The 26276-nt window shown below is 45.3% G+C and overlaps 6 non-coding genes across 6 annotated transcripts; all 6 read left to right on the top strand.

Annotated features, from left to right (window-relative positions):
• The first annotated feature begins 720 nt into the window (after nt 1-720).
• On the top strand, nt 721-794 carry trnan-guu (transfer RNA asparagine (anticodon GUU)). The gene has a single exon. It is a non-coding gene; the product is annotated as a tRNA-Asn (tRNA).
• A 2133-nt stretch (nt 795-2927) lies between these two features.
• On the top strand, nt 2928-3001 carry trnan-guu (transfer RNA asparagine (anticodon GUU)). Its single transcript has one exon. It is a non-coding gene; the product is annotated as a tRNA-Asn (tRNA).
• Nucleotides 3002-5134: 2133 nt separating this feature from the next.
• Nucleotides 5135-5208, top strand: trnan-guu (transfer RNA asparagine (anticodon GUU)). Its single transcript has one exon. It is a non-coding gene; the product is annotated as a tRNA-Asn (tRNA).
• A 2134-nt stretch (nt 5209-7342) lies between these two features.
• On the top strand, nt 7343-7416 carry trnan-guu (transfer RNA asparagine (anticodon GUU)). Its single transcript has one exon. It is a non-coding gene; the product is annotated as a tRNA-Asn (tRNA).
• Nucleotides 7417-11744: 4328 nt separating this feature from the next.
• trnan-guu (transfer RNA asparagine (anticodon GUU)) lies at nt 11745-11818 on the top strand. The gene has a single exon. It is a non-coding gene; the product is annotated as a tRNA-Asn (tRNA).
• A 6530-nt stretch (nt 11819-18348) lies between these two features.
• On the top strand, nt 18349-18422 carry trnan-guu (transfer RNA asparagine (anticodon GUU)). The gene has a single exon. It is a non-coding gene; the product is annotated as a tRNA-Asn (tRNA).
• The last annotated feature ends 7854 nt before the right edge of the window (nt 18423-26276 follow it).

Raw genomic sequence — 26276 nt, 5'->3', positions numbered from 1 at the left:
TGCCCCTCAGGTGTGGAAGATTCCAAGCTTAGTCTGTCGGTTAAAAGGGCATGGGGGCAGATTGGCCTTTTGCCATGTGGCAGTATCCTCAATAAAAGCCTCTTTGCCTGGGAAACCGGGTCTAACGGTAGCTACCTGGAGACGAACAGTCAACATTGTGAGTGCAAAAGCAAACGAATGGCGGATGCTGGAAATCTGAAATGAAAAGAGAAAATGCAGGAAATGCGCAGCAACTCAGGCAGCACATCTGGAAAGACAAACAGTGTTCGACTTTCTGGTGGGTAGCCTTTCTTCACAACTGGATAAAGGTTAGAGATTGAACAGGTATAAAGCGAGTGCAGAGGCAGAGGGAAAGGCGAAGGGGCAAGGTCAGGGATAGGGTGGAACTGTGGCCTGGAGAGTTTGTCTGTCAGGGGAAAGATTTCCGCAGCAGAACAGTGTGACATTGTTAAATGAGCTCTGTTTTGTGCTTCGTACAATTGTTGAATCGCCGCAACCGTTTTGACATTGTCCCCTTGTGAAATGGTTCTCCGACTGACGGAAAAAGTGCTGGGGAGAAATTTTGATTTGTACCACCAGATGGCAGAGATAAACAGATACCATCCCGCAGCGTCGATCTGGAAAAGCTGATGACTGGCAGGATTCTCCAGCTCACACGACCTGAGACTCGAATTCATTGAAACACTGGTTTGCAGTGTCTTGCGTGATTTTGCTGTGGTTGTCTCTGTGGCGCAATTGGCTAGCGCGTTCGGCTGTTAATTGAAAGGTTGGTGGTTTGAGCCCACCCAGGAACGTCGGCCCTTGTGGAGCGTTTCACTTAGCGCCTCTGGACGTGCTTGTTCTGCTCTCTGTGTTTGCATTGGTGCCTTCTTTTCCTGATTATTTAACAACGCTGCTCTGATCCATTACCTGACTGTTTCCATGCATTCATGATAAGCAATTTTCAATGAAATGAGCAAAAACCATGCACAGACGTCGGACCCATGCTAAATATATTGAGGTCGGTCGGGCTTCGAAAAAAGCAATGCAAATTCATTCAATGGCTGCACAATCTGGGACTGTTCCACCGCTGGGATTAGGGAAAACAAATTGAATGCGGTGGACCATTTTAATGATATTTTACCTGCATCAAATAAGTTCACTTTTATTGATGTACACTAAAAGTCCCTGGCTGACATTGTTCCAGTCCACTGCTAACAGCTGATCAAAGCAGGTGTGGAATTGCTCGGGACAGCTGAGCACCAAGCGCTGAATTTTCTTCAGTTTTCAAATCCAATTCCACAAATCGTGACTCAGAATCACTGCTGTGAGGGTGGGATATCGCTGCAAATACTCAACAGGACGGGCAACTTGTGAAAACTCTTTCAATTTTTGTTGTACAGACTTTTCTTAAAACTTCAAACTGGACCATATGGCAATATAAAGCGTGTGTGTGTGTCTGTGGCTGTGGCTGTCATGGTTCTATCGAAACTGTGAGTCTTGATGTGATGAGGGCGATGCATTGTGAGTGTGTCAGTTGTAAATCTCCTTTTATTTTGATAATATATATCAGGTTCTAAATATATAAATATTGTGCACTTGAGTATTATGGGTGTATCAGTGTGCTCATTCTGAATAAATGTGTGTGTGTGTGCGTGTGTTACTTCTCAATGTATTTGTGTGTATCTGTGTTGTGTATACATTTTTCTATGTGTCAAAGCAAAGTAAGAGAGCAATAAATAAGCAGAAAGTACACATAAACTCACACAATGCCACAAGACGGTTCAGAAACACGCACACAAACTCACACAGTCCGACAAAACGGTTCAGAAACCCGCAGACAAACTCACACAGTCCTAGAACACCGCTGAGAGACACATTAAACTCACAGCGTCCCACAACACGCTGCAAAGCCACACACAAACTCACACGGTCCCACAGCACGGTTCAGAGACATACACAAACTTACACAGTCCCACAACACGGTTCAGACACGCACACACAATCTCACTCAGTCCCGCTGTTCATTTAAAATACCTGTCGAGCACGATAGATCTTAAAACCAGAGACGTTCACCATCCTGACTGCACATATCCATTCCAGTAGCGAAAGGGGGAGCACTGGCTCCGGCCAGTTCTGATATAGCACGAGGCTTGTCAATCAAGTCATGCTCCACCCAGCCCAGATTGAGTCACCTACCAGGTCGCAGTTTGCTGTGTGTCAGAACCTGCCCCTCAGGTGTGGGAGATTCCAAGCTTAGTCTGTCGGTTAAAAGGGCATGGGGGCAGATTGGCCTTTTGCCATGTGGCAGTATCCTCAATAAAAGCCTCTTTGCCTGGGAAACCGGGTCTAACGGTAGCTACCTGGAGACGAACCGTCAACATTGTGAGTGCAAAAGCAAACGAATGGTGGATGCTGGAAATCTGAAATGAAAAGAGAAAATGCAGGAAATGCGCAGCAACTCAGGCAGCACATCTGGAAAGACAAACAGTGTTCGACTTTCTGGTGGGTAGCCTTTCTTCACAACTGGATAAAGGTTAGAGATTGAACAGGTATAAAGCGAGTGCAGAGGCAGAGGGAAAGGCGAAGGGGCAAGGTCAGGGATAGGGTGGAACTGTGGCCTGGAGAGTTTGTCTGTCAGGGGAAAGATTTCCGCAGCAGAACAGTGTGACATTGTTAAATGAGCTCTGTTTTGTGCTTCGTACAATTGTTGAATCGCCGCAACCGTTTTGACATTGTCCCCTTGTGAAATGGTTCTCCGACTGACGGAAAAAGTGCTGGGGAGAAATTTTGATTTGTACCACCAGATGGCAGAGATAAACAGATACCATCCCGCAGCGTCGATCTGGAAAAGCTGATGACTGGCAGGATTCTCCAGCTCACACGACCTGAGACTCGAATTCATTGAAACACTGGTTTGCAGTGTCTTGCGTGATTTTGCTGTGGTTGTCTCTGTGGCGCAATTGGCTAGCGCGTTCGGCTGTTAATTGAAAGGTTGGTGGTTCAAACCCACCCAGGAACGTCGGCCCTTGTGGAGCGTTTCACTTAGCGCCTCTGGACGTGCTTGTTCTGCTCTCTGTGTTTGCATTGGTGCCTTCTTTTCCTGATTATTTAACAACGCTGCTCTGATCCATTACCTGACTGTTTCCATGCATTCATGATAAGCAATTTTCAATGAAATGAGCAAAAACCATGCACAGACGTCGGACCCATGCTAAATATATTGAGGTCGGTCGGGCTTCGAAAAAAGCAATGCAAATTCATTCAATGGCTGCACAATCTGGGACTGTTCCACCGCTGGGATTAGGGAAAACAAATTGAATGCGGTGGACCATTTTAATGATATTTTACCTGCATCAAATAAGTTCACTTTTATTGATGTACACTAAAAGTCCCTGGCTGACATTGTTCCAGTCCACTGCTAACAGCTGATCAAAGCAGGTGTGGAATTGCTCGGGACAGCTGAGCACCAAGCGCTGAATTTTCTTCAGTTTTCAAATCCAATTCCACAAATCGTGACTCAGAATCACTGCTGTGAGGGTGGGATATCGCTGCAAATACTCAACAGGACGGGCAACTTGTGAAAACTCTTTCAATATTTGTTGTACAGACTTTTCTTAAAACTTCAAACTGGACCATATGGCAATATAAAGCGTGTGTGTGTGTCTGTGGCTGTGGCTGTCATGGTTCTATCGAAACTGTGAGTCTTGATGTGATGAGGGCGATGCATTGTGAGTGTGTCAGTTGTAAATCTCCTTTTATTTTGATAATATATATCAGGTTCTAAATATATAAATATTGTGCACTTGAGTATTATGGGTGTATCAGTGTGCTCATTCTGAATAAATGTGTGTGTGTGTGCGTGTGTTACTTCTCAATGTATTTGTGTGTATCTGTGTTGTGTATACATTTTTCTATGTGTCAAAGCAAAGTAAGAGAGCAATAAATAAGCAGAAAGTACACATAAACTCACACAATGCCACAAGACGGTTCAGAAACACGCACACAAACTCACACAGTCCGACAAAACGGTTCAGAAACCCGCAGACAAACTCACACAGTCCTAGAACACCGTTGAGAGACACATTAAACTCACAGCGTCCCACAACACGCTGCAAAGCCACACACAAACTCACACGGTCCCACAGCACGGTTCAGAGACATACACAAACTTACACAGTCCCACAACACGGTTCAGACACGCACACACAATCTCACTCAGTCTCGCTGTTCATTTAAAATACCTGTCGAGCACGATAGATCTTAAAACCAGAGACGTTCACCATCCTGACTGCACATATCCATTCCAGTAGCGAAAGGGGGAGCACTGGCTCCGGCCAGTTCTGATATAGCACGAGGCTTGTCAATCAAGTCATGCTCCACCCAGCCCAGATTGAGTCACCTACCAGGTCGCAGTTTGCTGTGTGTCAGAACCTGCCCCTCAGGTGTGGGAGATTCCAAGCTTAGTCTGTCGGTTAAAAGGGCATGGGGGCAGATTGGCCTTTTGCCATGTGGCAGTATCCTCAATAAAAGCCTCTTTGCCTGGGAAACCGGGTCTAACGGTAGCTACCTGGAGACGAACCGTCAACATTGTGAGTGCAAAAGCAAACGAATGGTGGATGCTGGAAATCTGAAATGAAAAGAGAAAATGCAGGAAATGCGCAGCAACTCAGGCAGCACATCTGGAAAGACAAACAGTGTTCGACTTTCTGGTGGGTAGCCTTTCTTCACAACTGGATAAAGGTTAGAGATTGAACAGGTATAAAGCGAGTGCAGAGGAAGAGGGAAAGGCGAAGGGGCAAGGTGTGGGATAGGGTGGAACTGTGGCCTGGAGAGTTTGTCTGTCAGGGGAAAGATTTCCGCAGCAGAACAGTGTGACATTGTTAAATGAGCTCTGTTTTGTGCTTCGTACAATTGTTGAATTGCCGCAACCGTTTTGACATTGTCCCCTTGTGAAATGGTTCTCCGACTGACGGAAAAAGTGCTGGGGAGAAATTTTGATTTGTACCACCAGATGGCAGAGATAAACAGATACCATCCCGCAGCGTCGATCTGGAAAAGCTGATGACTGGCAGGATTCTCCAGCTCACACGACCTGAGACTCGAATTCATTGAAACACTGGTTTGCAGTGTCTTGCGTGATTTGGCTGTGGTCGTCTCTGTGGCGCAATTGGCAAGCGCGTTCGGCTGTTAACCGAAAGGTTGGTGGTTCAAGCCCACCCAGGGACGTCGGCTATTATTGAGCGTTTTACTTAGCGCCCCTGGACGTGCTTGTTCCACTCTCTGTGTTTGCATTGGTGTCTTCTTTTCCTGATTATTTAACAACGCTGCTCTGATCCATTACCTGACTGTTTCCATGCATTCATGATAAGCAATTTTCAATGAAATGAGCAAAAACCATGCACAGACGTCGAACCCATGCTAAATATATTAAGGTCGGTCGGGCTTCGAAAAAAGCAATGCAAATTCATTCAATGGCTGCACAATCTGGGACTGTTCCACCGCTGGGATGAGGGAAAACAAGTTGAATGCGGGGGACCATTTTAATGAAATTTTACCTGCATCAAATATGTTCACTTTTATTGATGTACACTGAAAGTCCCTGGCTGACATTGTTCCAGTCCACTGCTGACAGCTGATCAAAGCAGGTGTGGAATTGCTCGTGACAGCTGAGCACCAAGCGCTGAATTTTCTTCAGTTTTCAAATCCAATTCCACACATCGTGACTCAGAATCACTGCTGTGAGAGTGGGAAATCGCTGCAAATACTCAACAGGACGGGCAACCTGTGAAAACGCTTTCAATTTTTGTTGTCCAGACTTTTCTTAAAACTTCAAACTGGACCATATGGCAATATAAAGCGTGTGTGTGTGTCTGTGGCTGTGGCTGTGATGGTTCTATCGAAACTGAGAGTCTTGATGTTATGAGGGCGATGCATTGTGAGTGTGTCAGTTGTAAATCTCCTTTTATTTTGATAATATATATCAGGTTCTAAATATATAAATATTGTGCACTTGAGTATTATGGGTGTATCAGTGTGCTCATTCTGAATAAATGTGTGTGTGTGTGTGCGTGTGTTCCTTCTCAATGTATTTGTGTGTATCTGTGTTGTGTATACATTTTTCTATGTGTCAAAGCAAAGTAAGAGAGCAATAAATAAGCAGAAAGTACACATAAACTCACACAATGCCACAACACGGTTCAGAAACATGCACACAAACTCACACAGTCCGACAAATCGGTTCAGAAACCCGCAGACAAACTCACACAGTCCTAGAACACCGTTCAGAGACACATTAAACTCACACCGTCCCACAACACGCTGCAAAGCCACACACAAACTCACACGGTCCCACAGCACGGTTCAGAGACATACACAAACTTACACAGTCCCACAACACGGTTCAGACACGCACACACAATCTCACTCAGTCCCGCCGTTCATTGAAAATACCTATCGAGCACGATAGATCTTAAAACCAGAGACGTTCACCATCCTGACTGCACATATCCATTCCAGTAGCTAAAGGGGGAGCACTGCCTCCGGCCAGTTCTGATATAGCACGAGGCTTGTCAATCAAGTCATGCTCCACCCAGCCCAGATTGAGTCACCTACCAGGTCGCAGTTTACTGTGTGTCAGTACCTGCCCCTCAGGTGTGGGAGATTCCAAGCTTAGTCTGTCGGTTAAAAGGGCATGGGGGCAGATTGGCCTTTTGCCATGTGGCAGTATCCTCAATAAAAGCCTCTTTGCCTGGGAAACCGGGTCTAACGGTAGCTACCTGGAGACGAACCGTCAACATTGTGAGTGCAAAAGCAAACGAATGGTGGATGCTGGAAATCTGAAATGAAAAGAGAAAATGCAGGAAATGCGCAGCAACTCAGGCAGCACATCTGGAAAGACAAACAGTGTTAGACTTTCTGGTGGGTAGCCTTTCTTCACAACTGGATAAAGGTTAGAGATTGAACAGGTATAAAGCGAGTGCAGAGGCAGAGGGAAAGGCGAAGGGGCAAGGTGTGGGATAGGGTGGAACTGTGGCCTGGAGTGTTTGTCTGTCAGGGGAAAGATTTCCGCAGCAGAACAGTGTGACATTGTTAAATGAGCTCTGTTTTGTGCTTCGTACAATTGTTGAATTGCCGCAACCGTTTTGACATTGTCCCCTTGTGAAATGGTTCTCCGACTGACGGAAAAAGTGCTGGGGAGAAATTTTGATTTGTACCACCAGATGGCAGAGATAAACAGATACCATCCCGCAGCGTCGATCTGGAAAAGCTGATGACTGGAGGATTCTCCAGCTCACACGACCTGAGACTCGAATTCATTGAAACACTGGTTTGCAGTGTCTTGCGTGATTTTGCTGTGGTCGTCTCTGTGGCGCAATTGGCTAGCGCGTTCGGCTGTTAACCGAAAGGTTGGTGGTTCAAGCCCACCCAGGGACGTCGGCCCTTATTGAGCGTTTCACTTAGCGCCCCTGGACGTGCTTGTTCCACTCTCTATGTTTGCATTGGTGTCTGCTTTTCCTGATTATTTAACAACGCTGCTCTGATCCATTTCCTGACTGTTTCCATGCATTCATGATAAGCAATTTTCAATGAAATGAGCAAAAACTATGCACAGACGTCGAACCCATATATTAAGGTCGGTCGGGCTTCGAAAAAAGCAATGCAAATTCATTCAATGGCTGCACAATCTGGGACTGTTCCACCGCTGGGATTAGGGAAAACAAGTTGAATGCGGTGGACCATTTTAATGATATTTTACCTGCATCAAATAAGTTCACTTTTATTGATGTACACTAAAAGTCCCTGGCTGACATTGTTCCAGTCCACTGCTAACAGCTGATCAAAGCAGGTGTGGAATTGCTCGTGACAGCTGAGCACCAAGCGCTGAATTTTCTTCAGTTTTCAAATCCAATTCCACACATCGTGACTCAGAATCACTGCTGTGAGAGTGGGAAATCGCTGCAAATACTCAACAGGACGGGCAACTTGTGAAAACTCTTTCAATTTTTGTTGTCCAGACTTTTCTTAAAACTTCAAACTGGACCATATGGCAATATAAAGCGTGTGTGTGTGTCTGTGGCTGTGGCTGTGATGGTTCTATCGAAACTGAGAGTCTTGATGTTATGAGGGCGATGCATTGTGTGTGTCAGTTGTAAATCTCCTTTTATTTTGATAATATATATCAGGTTCTAAATATATAAATATTGTGCACTTGAGTATTATGGGTGTATCAGTGTGCTCATTCTGAATAAATGTGTGTGTGTGTGTGCGTGTGTTACTTCTCAATGTATTTGTGTGTATCTGTGTTGTGTATACATTTTTCTATGTGTCAAAGCAAAGTAAGAGAGCAATAAATAAGCAGAAAGTACACATAAACTCACACAATGCCACAACACGGTTCAGAAACATGCACACAAACTCACACAGTCCGACAAAACGGTTCAGAAACCCGCAGACAAACTCACACAGTCCTAGAACACCGTTCAGAGACACATTAAACTCACACCGTCCCACAACACGCTGCAAAGCCACACACAAACTCACACGGTCCCACAGCACGGTTCAGAGACATACACAAACTTACACAGTCCCACAGCACGGTTCAGACACGCACACACAATCTCACTCAGTCCCGCCGTTCATTTAAAATACCTGTCGAGCACGATAGATCTTAAAACCAGAGACGTTCACCATCCTGACTGCACATATCCATTCCAGTCGCGAAAGGGGGAGCACTGGCTCCGGCCAGTTCTGATATCGCACGAGGCTTGTCAATCAAGTCATGCTCCACCCAGCCCAGATTGAGTCATCTACCAGGTCGCAGTTTACTGTGTGTCAGAACCTGCCCCTCAGGTGTGGGAGATTCCAAGCTTAGTCTGTCGGTTAAAAGGGCATGGGGGCAGATTGGCCTTTTGCCATGTGGCAGTATCCTCAAAAAAAGCCTCTTTGCCTGGGAAACCGGGTCTAACGGTAGCTACCTGGAGACGAACCGTCAACATTGTGAGTGCAAAAGCAAACGAATGCTGGATGCTGGAAATCTGAAATGAAAAGAGAAAATGCAGGAAATGCGCAGCAACTCAGGCAGCACATCTGGAAAGACAAACAGTGTTAGACTTTCTGGTGGGTAGCCTTTCTTCACAACTGGATAAAGGTTAGAGATTGAACAGGTATAAAGCGAGTGCAGAGGCAGAGGGAAAGGCGAAGGGGCAAGGTCTGGGATAGGGTGGAACTGTGGCCTGGAGAGTTTGTCTGTCAGGGGAAAGATTTCCCCAACAGAACAGTGTGACATTGTTAAATGAGCTCTGTTTTGTGCTTCGTACAATTGTTGAATTGCCTCAACCGTTTTGACATTGTCCCCTTGTGAAATGGTTCTCCGACTGACGGAAAAAGTGCTGGGGAGAAATTTTGATTTGTACCACCAGATGGCAGAGATAAACAGATACCATCCCGCAGCGTCGATCTGGAAAAGCTGATGACTGGCAGGATTCTCCAGCTCACACGACCTGAGACTCGAATTCATTGAAACACTGGTTTGCAGTGTCTTGGGAGATTTTGCTGTGGTCGTCTCTGTGGCGGAATTGGCTCGCGCGTTCGGCTGTTAATTGAAAGGTTGGTGGTTCAAACCCACCCAGGGACGTCGGCCATTATTGAGCGTTTTACTTAGCGCCCCTGGACGTGCTTGTTCTACTCTCTGTGTTTGCATTGGTGTCTTCTTTTCCTGATTATTTAACAACGCTGCTCTGATCCATTACCTGACTGTTTCCATGCATTCATGATAAGCAATTTTCAATGAAATGAGCAAAAACCATGCACAGACGTCGAACCCATATCTTAAGGACGGTCGGGCTTCGAAAAAAGCAATGCAAATTCATTCAATGGCTGCACAATCTGGGACTGTTCCACCGCTGGGATTAGGGAAAACAAGTTGAATGCGGTGGACCATTTTAATGATATTTTACCTGCATCAAATAAGTTCACTTTTATTGATGTACACTAAAAGTCCCTGGCTGACATTGTTCCAGTCCACTGCTGACAGCTGATCAAAGCAGGTGTGGAATTGCTCGTGACAGCTGAGCACCAAGCGCTGAATTTTCTTCAGTTTTCAAATCCAATTCCACACATCGTGACTCAGAATCACTGCTGTGAGAGTGGGAAATCGCTGCAAATACTCAACAGGACGGGCAACTTGTGAAAACTCTTTCAATTTTTGTTGTGCAGACTTTTCTTAAAACTTCAAACTGGACCATATGGCAATATAAAGCGTGTGTGTGTGTCTGTGGCTGTGGCTGTGATGGTTCTACCGAAACTGAGAGTCTTGATGTTATGAGGGCGATGCATTGTGAGTGTGTCAGTTGTAAATCTCCTTTTATTTTGATAATATATATCAGGTTCTAAATATATAAATATTGTGCACTTGAGTATTATGGGTGTATCAGTGTGATCATTCTGAATAAATTTGTGTGTGTGTGTGCGTGTGTTACTTCTCAATGTATTTGTGTGTATCTGTGTTGTGTATACATTTTTCTATGTGTCAAAGCAAAGTAAGAGAGCAATAAATAAGCAGAAAGTACACATAAACTCACACAATGCCACAACACGGTTCAGAAACATGCACACAAACTCACACAGTCCGACAAAACGGTTCAGAAACCCGCAGACAAACTCACACAGTCCTAGAACACCCTTCAGAGACACATTAAACTCACACCGTCCCACAACACGCTGCAAAGCCACATACAAACTCACACGGTCCCACAGCACGGTTCAGAGACATACACAAACTTACACAGTCCCACAACACGGTTCAGACACGCACACACAATCTCACTCAGTCCCGCCGTTCATTTAAAATACCTGTCGAGCACGATAGATCTTAAAACCAGAGACGTTCACCATCCTGACTGCACATATCCATTCCAGTAGCGAAAGGGGGAGCACTGGCTCCGGCCAGTTCTGATCGAGCACGAGGCTTGTCAATCAAGTCATGCTCCACCCAGCCCAGATTGAGTCACCTGCCAGGTCGCAGTTTACTGTGTGTCAGAACCTGCCCCTCAGGTGTGGGAGATTCCAAGCTTAGTCTGTCGGTTAAAAGGGCATGGGGGCAGATTGGCCTTTTGCCATGTGGCAGTATCCTCAATAAAAGCCTCTTTTCCTGGGAAACCGGGTCTAACGGTAGCTACCTGGAGACGAACCGTCAACATTGTGAGTGCAAAAGCAAACGAATGGTGGATGCTGGAAATCTGAAATGAAAAGAGAAAATGCAGGAAATGCGCAGCAACTCAGGCAGCACATCTGGAAAGACAAACAGTGTTAGACTTTCTGGTGGGTAGCCTTTCTTCACAACTGGATAAAGGTTAGAGATTGAACAGGTATAAAGCGAGTGCAGAGGCAGAGGGAAAGGCGAAGGGGCTAGGACTGGGATAGGGTGGAACTGTGGCCTGGAGAGTTTGTCTGTCAGGGGAAAGATTTCCGCAGCAGAACAGTGTGACATTGTTAAATGAGCTCTGTTTTGTGCTTCGTACAATTGTTGAATTGCCGCAACCGTTTTGACATTGTCCCCTTGTGAAATGGTTCTCCGACTGACGGAAAAAGTGCTGGGGAGAAATTTTGATTTGTACCACCAGATGGCAGAGATAAACAGATACCATCCCGCAGCGTCGATCTGGAAAAGCTGATGACAGGCAGGATTCTCCAGCTCACACGACCTGAGACTCGAATTCATTGAAACACTGGTTTGCAGTGTCTTGGGTGATTTTGCTGTGGTCGTCTCTGTGGCGCAATTGGCTAGCGCGTTCGGCTGTTAACCGAAAGGTTGGTGGTTCAAGACCCCCCACGGACGTCGGCCCTTATTGAGCGTTTTACTTAGCGCCCCTGGACGTGCTTGTTCTACTCTCTGTGTTTGCATTGGTGTCTTCGTTTCCTGATTATTTAACAACGCTGCTCTGATCCATTACCTGACTGTTTCCATGCATTCATGATAAGCAATTTTCAATGAAATGAGCAAAAACCATGCACAGACGTCGAACCCATATATTAAGGACGGTCGGGCTTTGAAAAAAGCAATGCAAATTCAATCAATGGCTGCACAATCTGGGACTGTTCCACCGCTGGGATTAGGGAAAACAAGTTGAATGCGGTGGACCATTTTAATGATATTTTACCTGCATCAAATAAGTTCACTTTTATTGATGTACAATAAAAGTCCCTGGCTGACATTGTTGCAGTCCACTGCTAACAGCTGATCAAAGCAGGTGTGGAATTACTCGTGACAGCTGAGCACCAAGCGCTGAATTTTCATCAGTTTTCAAATCCAATTCCACACATCGTGACTCAGAATCACTGCTGTGAGAGTGGGAAATCGCTGCAAATACTCAACAGGACGGGCAACCTGTGAAAACTCTTTCAATTTTTGTTGTACAGACTTTTCTTAAAACTTCAAACTGGACCATATGGCAATATAAAGCGTGTGTGTGTGTCTGTGGCTGTGGCTGTGATGGTTCTATCGAAACTGAGAGTCTTGATGTTATGAGGGCGATGCATTGTGAGTGTGTCAGTTGTAAATCTCCTTTTATTTTGATAATATATATCAGGTTCTAAATATATAAATATTGTGCACTTGAGTATTATGGGTGTATCAGTGTGCTCATTCTGAATAAATGTGTGTGTGTGTGTGCGTGTCTTACTTCTCAATGTATTTGTGTGTATCTGTGTTGTGTATACATTTTTCTATGTGTCAAAGCAAAGTAAGAGAGCAATAAATAAGCAGAAAGTACACATAAACTCACACAATGCCACAACACGGTTCAGAAACATGCACACAAACTCACACAGTCCGACAAAACGGTTCAGAAACCCGCAGACAAACTCACACAGTCCTAGAACACCGTTCAGAGACACATTAAACTCACACCGTCCCACAACACGCTGAAAGCCACACACAAACTCACACGGTCCCACAGCACGGTTCAGAGACATACACAAACTTACACAGTCCCACAACACGGTTCAGACACGCACACACAATCTCACTCAGTCCCGCCGTTCATTTAAAATACCTATCGAGCACGATAGATCTTAAAACCAGAGACGTTCACCATCCTGACTGCACATATCCATTCCAGTAGCGAAAGGGGGAGCACTGGCTCCGGCCAGTTCTGATATAGCACGAGGCTTGTCAATCAAGTCATGCTCCACCCAGCCCAGATTGAGTCACCTACCAGGTCGCAGTTTACTGTGTGTCAGTACCTGCCCCTCAGGTGTGGGAGATTCCAAGCTTAGTCTGTCGGTTAAAAGGGCATGGGGGTTGATTGGCCTTTTGCCATGTGGCAGTATCCTCAATAAAAGCCTCTTTGCCTGGGAAACCGGGTCTAACGGTAGCTACCTGGAGACGAACCGTCAACATTGTGAGTGCAAAAGCAAACGAATGGTGGATGCTGGAAATCTGAAATGAAAAGAGAAAATGCAGGAAATGCGCAGCAACTCAGGCAGCACATCTGGAAAGACAAACAGTGTTAGACTTTCTGGTGGGTAGCCTTTCTTCACAACTGGATAAAGGTTAGAGATTGAACAGGTATAAAGCGAGTGCAGAGGCAGAGGGAAAGGCGAAGGGGCAAGGTCTGGGATAGGGTGGAACTGTGGCCTGGAGAGTTTGTCTGTCAGGGGAAAGATTTCCGCAGCAGAACAGTGTGACATTGTTAAATGAGCTCTGTTTTGTGCTTCGTACAATTGTTGAATTGCCGCAACCGTTTTGACATTGTCCCCTTGTGAAATGGTTCTCCGACTGACGGAAAAAGTGCTGGGGAGAAATTTTGATTTGTACCACCAGATGGCAGAGATAAACAGATACCATCCCGCAGCGTCGATCTGGAAAAGCTGATGACTGGCAGGATTCTCCAGCTCACACGACCTGAGACTCGAATTCATTGAAACACTGGTTTGCAGTGTCTTGCGTGATTTTGCTGTGGTCATCTCTGTGGCTCAATTGGCTAGCGCGTTTGGCTATTAACCGAAAAGTTGGTGGTTCAAGCCCACCCAGGGACGTCGGCCCTTATTGAGCGTTTCACTTAGCGCCCCTGGACGTGCTTGTTCTACTCTCTGTGTTTGCATTGGTGTCTGCTTTTCCTGATTATTTAACAACGCTGCTCTGATCCATTTCCTGACTGTTTCCATGCATTCATGATAAGCAATTTTCAATGAAATGAGCAAAAACTATGCACAGACGTCGAACCCAGAGATTAAGGTCGGTCGGGCTTCGAAAAAAGCAATGCAAATTCATTCAATGGCTGCACAATCTGGGACTGTTCCACCGCTGGGATTAGGGAAAACAAGTTGAATGCGGTGGACCATTTTAATGATATTTTACCTGCATCAAATAAGTTCACTTTTATTGATGTACACTAAAAGTCCCTGGCTGACATTGTTCCAGTCCACTGCTAACAGCTGATCAAAGCAGGTGTGGAATTGCTCGTGACAGCTGAGCACCAAGCGCTGAATTTTCTTCAGTTTTCAAATCCAATTCCACACATCGTGACTCAGAATCACTGCTGTGAGAGTGGGAAATCGCTGCAAATACTCAACAGGACGGGCAACTTGTGAAAACTCTTTCAATTTTTGTTGTCTAGACTTTTCTTAAAACTTCAAACTGGACCATATGGCAATATAAAGCGTGTGTGTGTGTCTGTGGCTGTGGCTGTGATGGTTCTATCGAAACTGAGAGTCTTGATGTTATGAGGGCGATGCATTGTGAGTGTGTCAGTTGTAAATCTCCTTTTATTTTGATAATATATATCAGGTTCTAAATATATAAATATTGTGCACTTGAGTATTATGGGTGTATCAGTGTGCTCATTCTGAATAAATGTGTGTGTGTGTGTGCGTGTGTTACTTCTCAATGTATTTGTGTGTATCTGTGTTGTGTATACATTTTTCTATGTGTCAAAGCAAAGTAAGAGAGCAATAAATAAGCAGAAAGTACACATAAACTCACACAATGCCACAACACGGTTCAGAAACATGCACACAAACTCACACAGTCCGACAAAACGGTTCAGAAACCCGCAGACAAACTCACACAGTCCTAGAACACCGTTCAGAGACACATTAAACTCACACCGTCCCACAACACGCTGCAAAGCCACACACAAACTCACACGGTCCCACAGCACGGTTCAGAGACATACACAAACTTACACAGTCCCACAACACGGTTCAGACACGCACACACAATCTCACTCAGTCCCGCCGTTCATTTAAAATACCTGTCGAGCACGATAGATCTTAAAACCAGAGACGTTCACCATCCTGACTGCACATATCCATTCCAGTAGCGAAAGGGGGAGCACTGGCTCCGGCCAGTTCTGATATAGCACGAGGCTTGTCAATCAAGTCATGCTCCACCCATCCCAGATTGAGTCACCTACCAGGTCGCAGTTTACTGTGTGTCAGAACCTGCCCCTCAGGTGTGGGAGATTCCAAGCTTAGTCTGTCGGTTAAAAGGGCATGGGGGCAGATTGGCCTTTTGCCATGTGGCAGTATCCTCAAAAAAAGCCTCTTTGCCTGGGAAACCGGGTCTAACGGTAGCTACCTGGAGACGAACCGTCAACATTGTGAGTGCAAAAGCAAACGAATGCTGGATGCTGGAAATCTGAAATGAAAAGAGAAAATGCAGGAAATGCGCAGCAACTCAGGCAGCACATCTGGAAAGACAAACAGTGTTAGACTTTCTGGTGGGTAGCCTTTCTTCACAACTGGATAAAGGTTAGAGATTGAACAGGTATAAAGCGAGTGCAGAGGCAGAGGGAAAGGCGAAGGGGCAAGGTGTGGGATAGGGTGGAACTGTGGCCTGGAGAGTTTGTCTGTCAGGGGAAAGATTTCCCCAACAGAACAGTGTGACATTGTTAAATGAGCTCTGTTTTGTGCTTCGTACAATTGTTGAATTGCCTCAACCGTTTTGACATTGTCCCCTTGTGAAATGGTTCTCCGACTGACGGAAAAAGTGCTGGGGAGAAATTTTGATTTGTACCACCAGATGGCAGAGATAAACAGATACCATCCCGCAGCGTCGATCTGGAAAAGCTGATGACTGGCAGGATTCTCCAGCTCACACGACCTGAGACTCGAATTCATTGAAACACTGGTTTGCAGTGTCTTGGGAGATTTTGCTGTGGTCGTCTCTGTGGCGGAATTGGCTCGCGCGTTCGGCAGTTAATTGAAAAGTTGGTGGTTCAAACCCACCCAGGGACGTCGGCCATTATTGAGCGTTTTACTTAGCGCCCCTGGACGTGCTTGTTCTACTCTCTGTGTTTGCATTGGTGTCTTCTTTTCCTGATTATTTAACAACGCTGCTCTGATCCATTACCTGACTGTTTCCATGCATTCATGATAAGCAATTTTCAATGAAATGAGCAAAAACCATGCACAGACGTCGAACCCATATATTAAGGTCGGTCGGGCTTCGAAAAAAGCAATGCAAATTCATTCAATGGCTGCACAATCTGGGACTGTTCCACCGCTGGGATTAGGGAAAACAAGTTGAATGCGGTGGACCATTTTAATGATATTTTACCTGCATCAAATAAGTTCACTTTTATTGATGTACACTAAAAGTCCCTGGCTGACATTGTTGCAGTCCACTGCTAACAGCTGATCAAAGCAGGTGTGGAATTACTCGTGACAGCTGAGCACCAAGCGCTGAATTTTCTTCAGTTTTCAAATCCAATTCCACACATCGTGACTCAGAATCACTGCTGTGAGAGTGGGAAATCGCTGCAAATACTCAACAGGACGGGCAACCTGTGAAAACGCTTTCAATTTTTGTTGTCCAGACTTTTCTTAAAACTTCAAACTGGACCATACGGCAATATAACGCGTGTGTGTGTGTCTGTGGCTGTGGCTGTGATGGTTCTATCGAAACTGAGAGTCTTGATGTTATGATGGCGATGCATTGTGAGTGTGTCAGTTGTAAATCTCCTTTTATTTTGATAATATATATCAGGTTCTAAATATATAAATATTGTGCACTTGAGTATTATGGGTGTATCAGTGTGCTCATTCTGAATAAATGTGTGTGTGTGTGTGCGTGTGTTCCTTCTCAATGTATTTGTGTGTATCTGTGTTGTGTATACATTTTTCTATGTGTCAAAGCAAAGTAAGAGAGCAATAAATAAGCAGAAAGTACACATAAACTCACACAATGCCACAACACGGTTCAGAAACATGCACACAAACTCACACAGTCCGACAAAACGGTTCAGAAACCCTCAGACAAACTCACACAGTCCAAGAACACCGTTCAGAGACACATTAAACTCACACCGTCCCACAACACGCTGCAAAGCCACACACAAACTCACACGGTCCCACAGCACGGTTCAGAGACATACACAAACTTACACAGTCCCACAACACGGTTCAGACACGCACACACAATCTCACTCAGTCCCGCCGTTCATTGAAAATACCTATCGAGCACGATAGATCTTAAAACCAGAGACGTTCACCATCCTGACTGCACATATCCATTCCAGTAGCTAAAGGGGGAGCACTGCCTCCGGCCAGTTCTGATATAGCACGAGGCTTGTCAATCAAGTCATGCTCCACCCAGCCCAGATTGAGTCACCTACCAGGTCGCAGTTTACTGTGTGTCAGTACCTGCCCCTCAGGTGTGGGAGATTCCAAGCTTAGTCTGTCGGTTAAAAGGGCATGGGGGCAGATTGGCCTTTTGCCATGTGGCAGTATCCTCAATAAAAGCCTCTTTGCCTGGGAAACCGGGTCTAACGGTAGCTACCTGGAGACGAACCGTCAACATTGTGAGTGCAAAAGCAAACGAATGGTGGATGCTGGAAATCTGAAATGAAAAGAGAAAATGCAGGAAATGCGCAGCAACTCAGGCAGCACATCTGGAAAGACAAACAGTGTTAGACTTTCTGGTGGGTAGCCTTTCTTCACAACTGGATAAAGGTTAGAGATTGAACAGGTATAAAGCGAGTGCAGAGGCAGAGGGAAAGGCGAAGGGGCAAGGTGTGGGATAGGGTGGAACTGTGGCCTGGAGAGTTTGTCTGTCAGGGGAAAGATTTCCGCAGCAGAACAGTGTGACATTGTTAAATGAGCTCTGTTTTGTGCTTCGTACAATTGTTGAATTGCCGCAACCGTTTTGACATTGTCCCCTTGTGAAATGGTTCTCCGACTGACGGAAAAAGTGCTGGGGAGAAATTTTGATTTGTACCACCAGATGGCAGAGATAAACAGATACCATCCCGCAGCGTCGATCTGGAAAAGCTGATGACTGGAGGATTCTCCAGCTCACACGACCTGAGACTCGAATTCATTGAAACACTGGTTTGCAGTGTCTTGCGTGATTTTGCTGTGGTCGTCTCTGTGGCGCAATTGGCTAGCGCGTTCGGCTGTTAATCGAAAGGTTGGTGGTTCAAGCCCACCCAGGGACGTCGGCCCTTATTGAGCGTTTCTCTTAGCGCCCCTGGACGTGCTTGTTCTACTCTCTGTGTTTGCATTGGTGTCTTCTTTTCCTGATTATTTAACAACGCTGCTCTGATCCATTACCTGACTGTTTCCATGCATTCATGATAAGCAATTTTCAATGAAATGAGCAAAAACCATGCACAGACGTCGAACCCATATCTTAAGGACGGTCGGGCTTCGAAAAAAGCAATGCAAATTCATTCAATGGCTGCACAATCTGGGACTGTTCCACCGCTGGGATTAGGGAAAACAAGTTGAATGCGGTGGACCATTTTAATGATATTTTACCTGCATCAAATAAGTTCACTTTTATTGATGTACACTAAAAGTCCCTGGCTGACATTGTTCCAGTCCACTGCTGACAGCTGATCAAAGCAGGTGTGGAATTGCTCGTGACAGCTGAGCACCAAGCGCTGAATTTTCTTCAGTTTTCAAATCCAATTCCACACATCGTGACTCAGAATCACTGCTGTGAGAGTGGGAAATCGCTGCAAATACTCAACAGGACGGGCAACTTGTGAAAACTCTTTCAATTTTTGTTGTGCAGACTTTTCTTAAAACTTCAAACTGGACCATATGGCAATATAAAGCGTGTGTGTGTGTCTGTGGCTGTGGCTGTGATGGTTCTACCGAAACTGAGAGTCTTGATGTTATGAGGGCGATGCATTGTGAGTGTGTCAGTTGTAAATCTCCTTTTATTTTGATAATATATATCAGGTTCTAAATATATAAATATTGTGCACTTGAGTATTATGGGTGTATCAGTGTGATCATTCTGAATAAATTTGTGTGTGTGTGTGCGTGTGTTACTTCTCAATGTATTTGTGTGTATCTGTGTTGTGTATACATTTTTCTATGTGTCAAAGCAAAGTAAGAGAGCAATAAATAAGCAGAAAGTACACATAAACTCACACAATGCCACAACACGGTTCAGAAACATGCACACAAACTCACACAGTCCGACAAAACGGTTCAGAAACCCGCAGACAAACTCACACAGTCCTAGAACACCCTTCAGAGACACATTAAACTCACACCGTCCCACAACACGCTGCAAAGCCACATACAAACTCACACGGTCCCACAGCACGGTTCAGAGACATACACAAACTTACACAGTCCCACAACACGGTTCAGACACGCACACACAATCTCACTCAGTCCCGCCGTTCATTTAAAATACCTGTCGAGCACGATAGATCTTAAAACCAGAGACGTTCACCATCCTGACTGCACATATCCATTCCAGTAGCGAAAGGGGGAGCACTGGCTCCGGCCAGTTCTGATCGAGCACGAGGCTTGTCAATCAAGTCATGCTCCACCCAGCCCAGATTGAGTCACCTGCCAGGTCGCAGTTTACTGTGTGTCAGAACCTGCCCCTCAGGTGTGGGAGATTCCAAGCTTAGTCTGTCGGTTAAAAGGGCATGGGGGCAGATTGGCCTTTTGCCATGTGGCAGTATCCTCAATAAAAGCCTCTTTTCCTGGGAAACCGGGTCTAACGGTAGCTACCTGGAGACGAACCGTCAACATTGTGAGTGCAAAAGCAAACGAATGGTGGATGCTGGAAATCTGAAATGAAAAGAGAAAATGCAGGAAATGCGCAGCAACTCAGGCAGCACATCTGGAAAGACAAACAGTGTTAGACTTTCTGGTGGGTAGCCTTTCTTCACAACTGGATAAAGGTTAGAGATTGAACAGGTATAAAGCGAGTGCAGAGGCAGAGGGAAAGGCGAAGGGGCTAGGACTGGGATAGGGTGGAACTGTGGCCTGGAGAGTTTGTCTGTCAGGGGAAAGATTTCCGCAGCAGAACAGTGTGACATTGTTAAATGAGCTCTGTTTTGTGCTTCGTACAATTGTTGAATTGCCGCAACCGTTTTGACATTGTCCCCTTGTGAAATGGTTCTCCGACTGACGGAAAAAGTGCTGGGGAGAAATTTTGATTTGTACCACCAGATGGCAGAGATAAACAGATACCATCCCGCAGCGTCGATCTGGAAAAGCTGATGACTGGCAGGATTCTCCAGCTCACACGACCTGAGACTCGAATTCATTGAAACACTGGTTTGCAGTGTCTTGGGTGATTTTGCTGTGGTCGTCTCTGTGGCGCAATTGGCTAGCGCGTTCGGCTGTTAACCGAAACGTTGGTGGTTCAAGACCCCCCACGGACGTCGACCCTTATTGAGCGTTTTACTTAGCGCCCCTGGACGTGCTTGTTCTACTCTCTGTGTTTGCATTGGTGTCTTCTTTTCCTGATTATTTAACAACGCTGCTCTGATCCATTACCTGACTGTTTCCATGCATTCATGATAAGCAATTTTCAATGAAATGAGCAAAAACCATGCACAGACGTCGAACCCATATATTAAGGACGGTCGGGCTTCGAAAAAAGCAATGCAAATTCAATCAATGGCTGCACAATCTGGGACTGTTCCACCGCTGGGATTAGGGAAAACAAGTTGAATGCGGTGGACCATTTTAATGATATTTTACCTGCATCAAATAAGTTCACTTTTATTGATGTACACTAAAAGTCCCTGGCTGACATTGTTGCAGTCCACTGCTAACAGCTGATCAAAGCAGGTGTGGAATTACTCGTGACAGCTGAGCACCAAGCGCTGAATTTTCATCAGTTTTCAAATCCAATTCCACACATCGTGACTCAGAATCACTGCTGTGAGAGTGGGAAATCGCTGCAAATACTCAACAGGACGGGCAACCTGTGAAAACTCTTTCAATTTTTGTTGTACAGACTTTTCTTAAAACTTCAAACTGGACCATATGGCAATATAAAGCGTGTGTGTGTGTCTGTGGCTGTGGCTGTCATGGTTCTATCGAAACTGAGAGTCTTGATGTTATGAGGGCGATGCATTGTGAGTGTGTCAGTTGTAAATCTCCTTTTATTTTGATAATATATATCAGGTTCTAAATATATAAATATTGTGCACTTGAGTATTATGGGTGTATCAGTGTGCTCATTCTGAATAAATGTGTGTGTGTGCGTGTCTTACTTCTCAATGTATTTGTGTGTATCTGTGTTGTGTATACATTTTTCTATGTGTCAAAGCAAAGTAAGAGAGCAATAAATAAGCAGAAAGTACACATAAACTCACACAATGCCACAACACGGTTCAGAAACATGCACACAAACTCACACAGTCCGACAAAACGGTTCAGAAACCCGCAGACAAACTCACACAGTCCTAGAACACCGTTCAGAGACACATTAAACTCACACCGTCCCACAACACGCTGAAAGCCACACACAAACTCACACGGTCCCACAGCACGGTTCAGAGACATACACAAACTTACACAGTCCCACAACACGGTTCAGACACGCACACACAATCTCACTCAGTCCCGCCGTTCATTTAAAATACCTATCGAGCACGATAGATCTTAAAACCAGAGACGTTCACCATCCTGACTGCACATATCCATTCCAGTCGCGAAAGGGGGAGCACTGGCTCCGGCCAGTTCTGATATAGCACGAGGCTTGTCAATCAAGTCATGCTCCACCCAGCCCAGATTGAGTCACCTACCAGGTCGCAGTTTACTGTGTGTCAGTACCTGCCCCTCAGGTGTGGGAGATTCCAAGCTTAGTCTGTCGGTTAAAAGGGCATGGGGGTTGATTGGCCTTTTGCCATGTGGCAGTATCCTCAATAAAAGCCTCTTTGCCTGGGAAACCGGGTCTAACGGTAGCTACCTGGAGACGAACCGTCAACATTGTGAGTGCAAAAGCAAACGAATGGTGGATGCTGGAAATCTGAAATGAAAAGAGAAAATGCAGAAAATGCGCAGCAACTCAGGCAGCACATCTGGAAAGACAAACAGTGTTAGACTTTCTGGTGGGTAGCCTTTCTTCACAACTGGATAAAGGTTAGAGATTGAACAGGTATAAAGCGAGTGCAGAGGCAGAGGGAAAGGCGAAGGGGCAAGGTGTGGGATAGGGTGGAACTGTGGCCTGGAGAGTTTGTCTGTCAGGGGAAAGATTTCCGCAGCAGAACAGTGTGACATTGTTAAATGAGCTCTGTTTTGTGCTTCGTACAATTGTTGAATTGCCGCAACCGTTTTGACATTGTCCCCTTGTGAAATGGTTCTCCGACTGACGGAAAAAGTGCTGGGGAGAAATTTTGATTTGTACCACCAGATGGCAGAGATAAACAGATACCATCCCGCAGCGTCGATCTGGAAAAGCTGATGACTGGCAGGATTCTCCAGCTCACACGACCTGAGACTCGAATTCATTGAAACACTGGTTTGCAGTGTCTTGCGTGATTTTGCTGTGGTCATCTCTGTGGCGCAATTGGCTAGCGCGTTTGGCTATTAACCGAAAAGTTGGTGGTGCAAGCCCACCCAGGGACGTCGGCCCTTATTGAGCGTTTCACTTAGCGGCCCTGGACGTGCTTGTTCTACTCTCTGTGTTTGCATTGGTGTCTGCTTTTCCTGATTATTTAACAACGCTGCTCTGATCCATTTCCTGACTGTTTCCATGCATTCATGATAAGCAATTTTCAATGAAATGAGCAAAAACTATGCACAGACGTCGAACCCAGAGATTAAGGTCGGTCGGGCTTCGAAAAAAGCAATGCAAATTCATTCAATGGCTGCACAATCTGGGACTGTTCCACCGCTGGGATTAGGGAAAACAAGTTGAATGCGGTGGACCATTTTAATGATATTTTACCTGCATCAAATAAGTTCACTTTTATTGATGTACACTAAAAGTCCCTGGCTGACATTGTTCCAGTCCACTGCTAACAGCTGATCAAAGCAGGTGTGGAATTGCTCGTGACAGCTGAGCACCAAGCGCTGAATTTTCTTCAGTTTTCAAATCCAATTCCACACATCGTGACTCAGAATCACTGCTGTGAGAGTGGGAAATCGCTGCAAATACTCAACAGGACGGGCAACTTGTGAAAACTCTTTCAATTTTTGTTGTCCAGACTTTTCTTAAAACTTCAAACTGGACCATATGGCAATATAAAGCGTGTGTGTGTGTCTGTGGCTGTGGCTGTGATGGTTCTATCGAAACTGAGAGTCTTGATGTTATGAGGGCGATGCATTGTGAGTGTGTCAGTTGTAAATCTCCTTTTATTTTGATAATATATATCAGGTTCTAAATATATAAATATTGTGCACTTGAGTATTATGGGTGTATCAGTGTGCTCATTCTGAATAAATGTGTGTGTGTGTGTGTGTGTTACTTCTCAATGTATTTGTGTGTATCTGTGTTGTGTATACATTTTTCTATGTGTCAAAGCAAAGTAAGAGAGCAATAAATAAGCAGAAAGTACACATAAACTCACACAATGCCACAACACGGTTCAGAAACATGCACACAAACTCACACAGTCCGACAAAACGGTTCAGAAACCCGCAGACAAACTCACACAGTCCTAGAACACCGTTCAGAGACACATTAAACTCACACCGTCCCACAACACGCTGCAAAGCCACACACAAACTCACACGGTCCCACAGCACGGTTCAGAGACATACACAAACTTACACAGTCCCACAACACGGTTCAGACACGCACACACAATCTCACTCAGTCCCGCCGTTCATTTAAAATACCTGTCGAGCACGATAGATCTTAAAACCAGAGACGTTCACCATCCTGACTGCACATATCCATTCCAGTAGCGAAAGGGGGAGCACTGGCTCCGGCCAGTTCTGATATAGCACGAGGCTTGTCAATCAAGTCATGCTCCACCCATCCCAGATTGAGTCACCTACCAGGTCGCAGTTTACTGTGTGTCAGAACCTGCCCCTCAGGTGTGGGAGATTCCAAGCTTAGTCTGTCGGTTAAAAGGGCATGGGGGCAGATTGGCCTTTTGCCATGTGGCAGTATCCTCAAAAAAAGCCTCTTTGCCTGGGAAACCGGGTCTAACGGTAGCTACCTGGAGACGAACCGTCAACATTGTGAGTGCAAAAGCAAACGAATGCTGGATGCTGGAAATCTGAAATGAAAAGAGAAAATGCAGGAAATGCGCAGCAACTCAGGCAGCACATCTGGAAAGACAAACAGTGTTAGACTTTCTGGTGGGTAGCCTTTCTTCACAACTGGATAAAGGTTAGAGATTGAACAGGTATAAAGCGAGTGCAGAGGCAGAGGGAAAGGCGAAGGGGCAAGGTGTGGGATAGGGTGGAACTGTGGCCTGGAGAGTTTGTCTGTCAGGGGAAAGATTTCCGCAGCAGAACAGTGTGACATTGTTAAATGAGCTCTGTTTTGTGCTTCGTACAATTGTTGAATTGCCGCAACCGTTTTGACATTGTCCCCTTGTGAAATGGTTCTCCGACTGACGGAAAAAGTGCTGGGGAGAAATTTTGATTTGTACCACCAGATGGCAGAGATAAACAGATACCATCCCGCAGCGTCGATCTGGAAAAGCTGATGACTGGCAGGATTCTCCAGCTCACACGACTTGAGACTCGAATTCATTGAAACACTGGTTTGCAGTGTCTTGGGAGATTTTGCTGTGGTCGTCTCTGTGGCGGAATTGGCTCGCGCGTTCGGCTGTTAATTGAAAAGTTGGTGGTTCAAACCCACCCAGGGACGTCGGCCATTATTGAGCGTTTTACTTAGCGCCCCTGGACGTGCTTGTTCTACTCTCTGTGTTTGCATTGGTGTCTTGTTTTCCTGATTATTTAACAACGCTGCTCTGATCCATTACCTGACTGTTTCCATGCATTCATGATAAGCAATTTTCAATGAAATGAGCAAAAACCATGCACAGACGTCGAACCCATATATTAAGGACGGTCGGGCTTCGAAAAAAGCAATGCAAATTCATTCAATGGCTGCACAATCTGGGACTGTTCCACCGCTGGGATTAGGGAAAACAAGTTGAATGCGGTGGACCATTTTAATGATATTTTACCTGCATCAAATAAGTTCACTTTTATTGATGTACACTAAAAGTCCCTGGCTGACATTGTTCCAGTCCACTGCTGACAGCTGATCAAAGCAGGTGTGGAATTGCTCGTGACAGCTGAGCACCAAGCGCTGAATTTTCTTCAGTTTTCAAATCCAATTCCACACATCGTGACTCAGAATCACTGCTGTGAGAGTGGGAATTCGCTGCAAATACTCAACAGGACGGGCAACTTGTGAAAACTCTTTCAATTTTTGTTGTGCAGACTTTTCTTAAAACTTCAAACTGGACCATATGGCAATATAAAGCGTGTGTGTGTGTCTGTGGCTGTGGCTGTGATGGTTCTACCGAAACTGAGAGTCTTGATGTTATGAGGGCGATGCATTGTGAGTGTGTCAGTTGTAAATCTCCTTTTATTTTGATAATATATATCAGGTTCTAAATATATAAATATTGTGCACTTGAGTATTATGGGTGTATCAGTGTGATCATTCTGAATAAATTTGTGTGTGTGTGTGCGTGTGTTACTTCTCAATGTATTTGTGTGTATCTGTGTTGTGTATACATTTTTCTATGTGTCAAAGCAAAGTAAGAGAGCAATAAATAAGCAGAAAGTACACATAAACTCACACAATGCCACAACACGGTTCAGAAACATGCACACAAACTCACACAGTCCGACAAAACGGTTCAGAAACCCGCAGACAAACTCACACAGTCCTAGAACACCGTTCAGAGACACATTAAACTCACACCGTCCCACAACACGCTGCAAAGCCACACACAAACTTACACAGTCCCACAACACGGTTCAGACACGCACACACAATCTCACTCAGTCCCGCCGTTCATTTAAAATACCTGTCGAGCACGATAGATCTTAAAACCAGAGACGTTCACCATCCTGACTGCACATATCCATTCCAGTAGCGAAAGGGG

The sequence above is a fragment of the Heterodontus francisci genome, chromosome 22, assembly GCF_036365525.1.
Source record: "Heterodontus francisci isolate sHetFra1 chromosome 22, sHetFra1.hap1, whole genome shotgun sequence".
Taxonomy (NCBI): Eukaryota; Metazoa; Chordata; class Chondrichthyes; order Heterodontiformes; family Heterodontidae; genus Heterodontus; species Heterodontus francisci.
The sequence above is the reverse complement of the archived record's forward strand: the minus strand, read 5'-3'. Positions and strand labels throughout refer to the sequence as shown.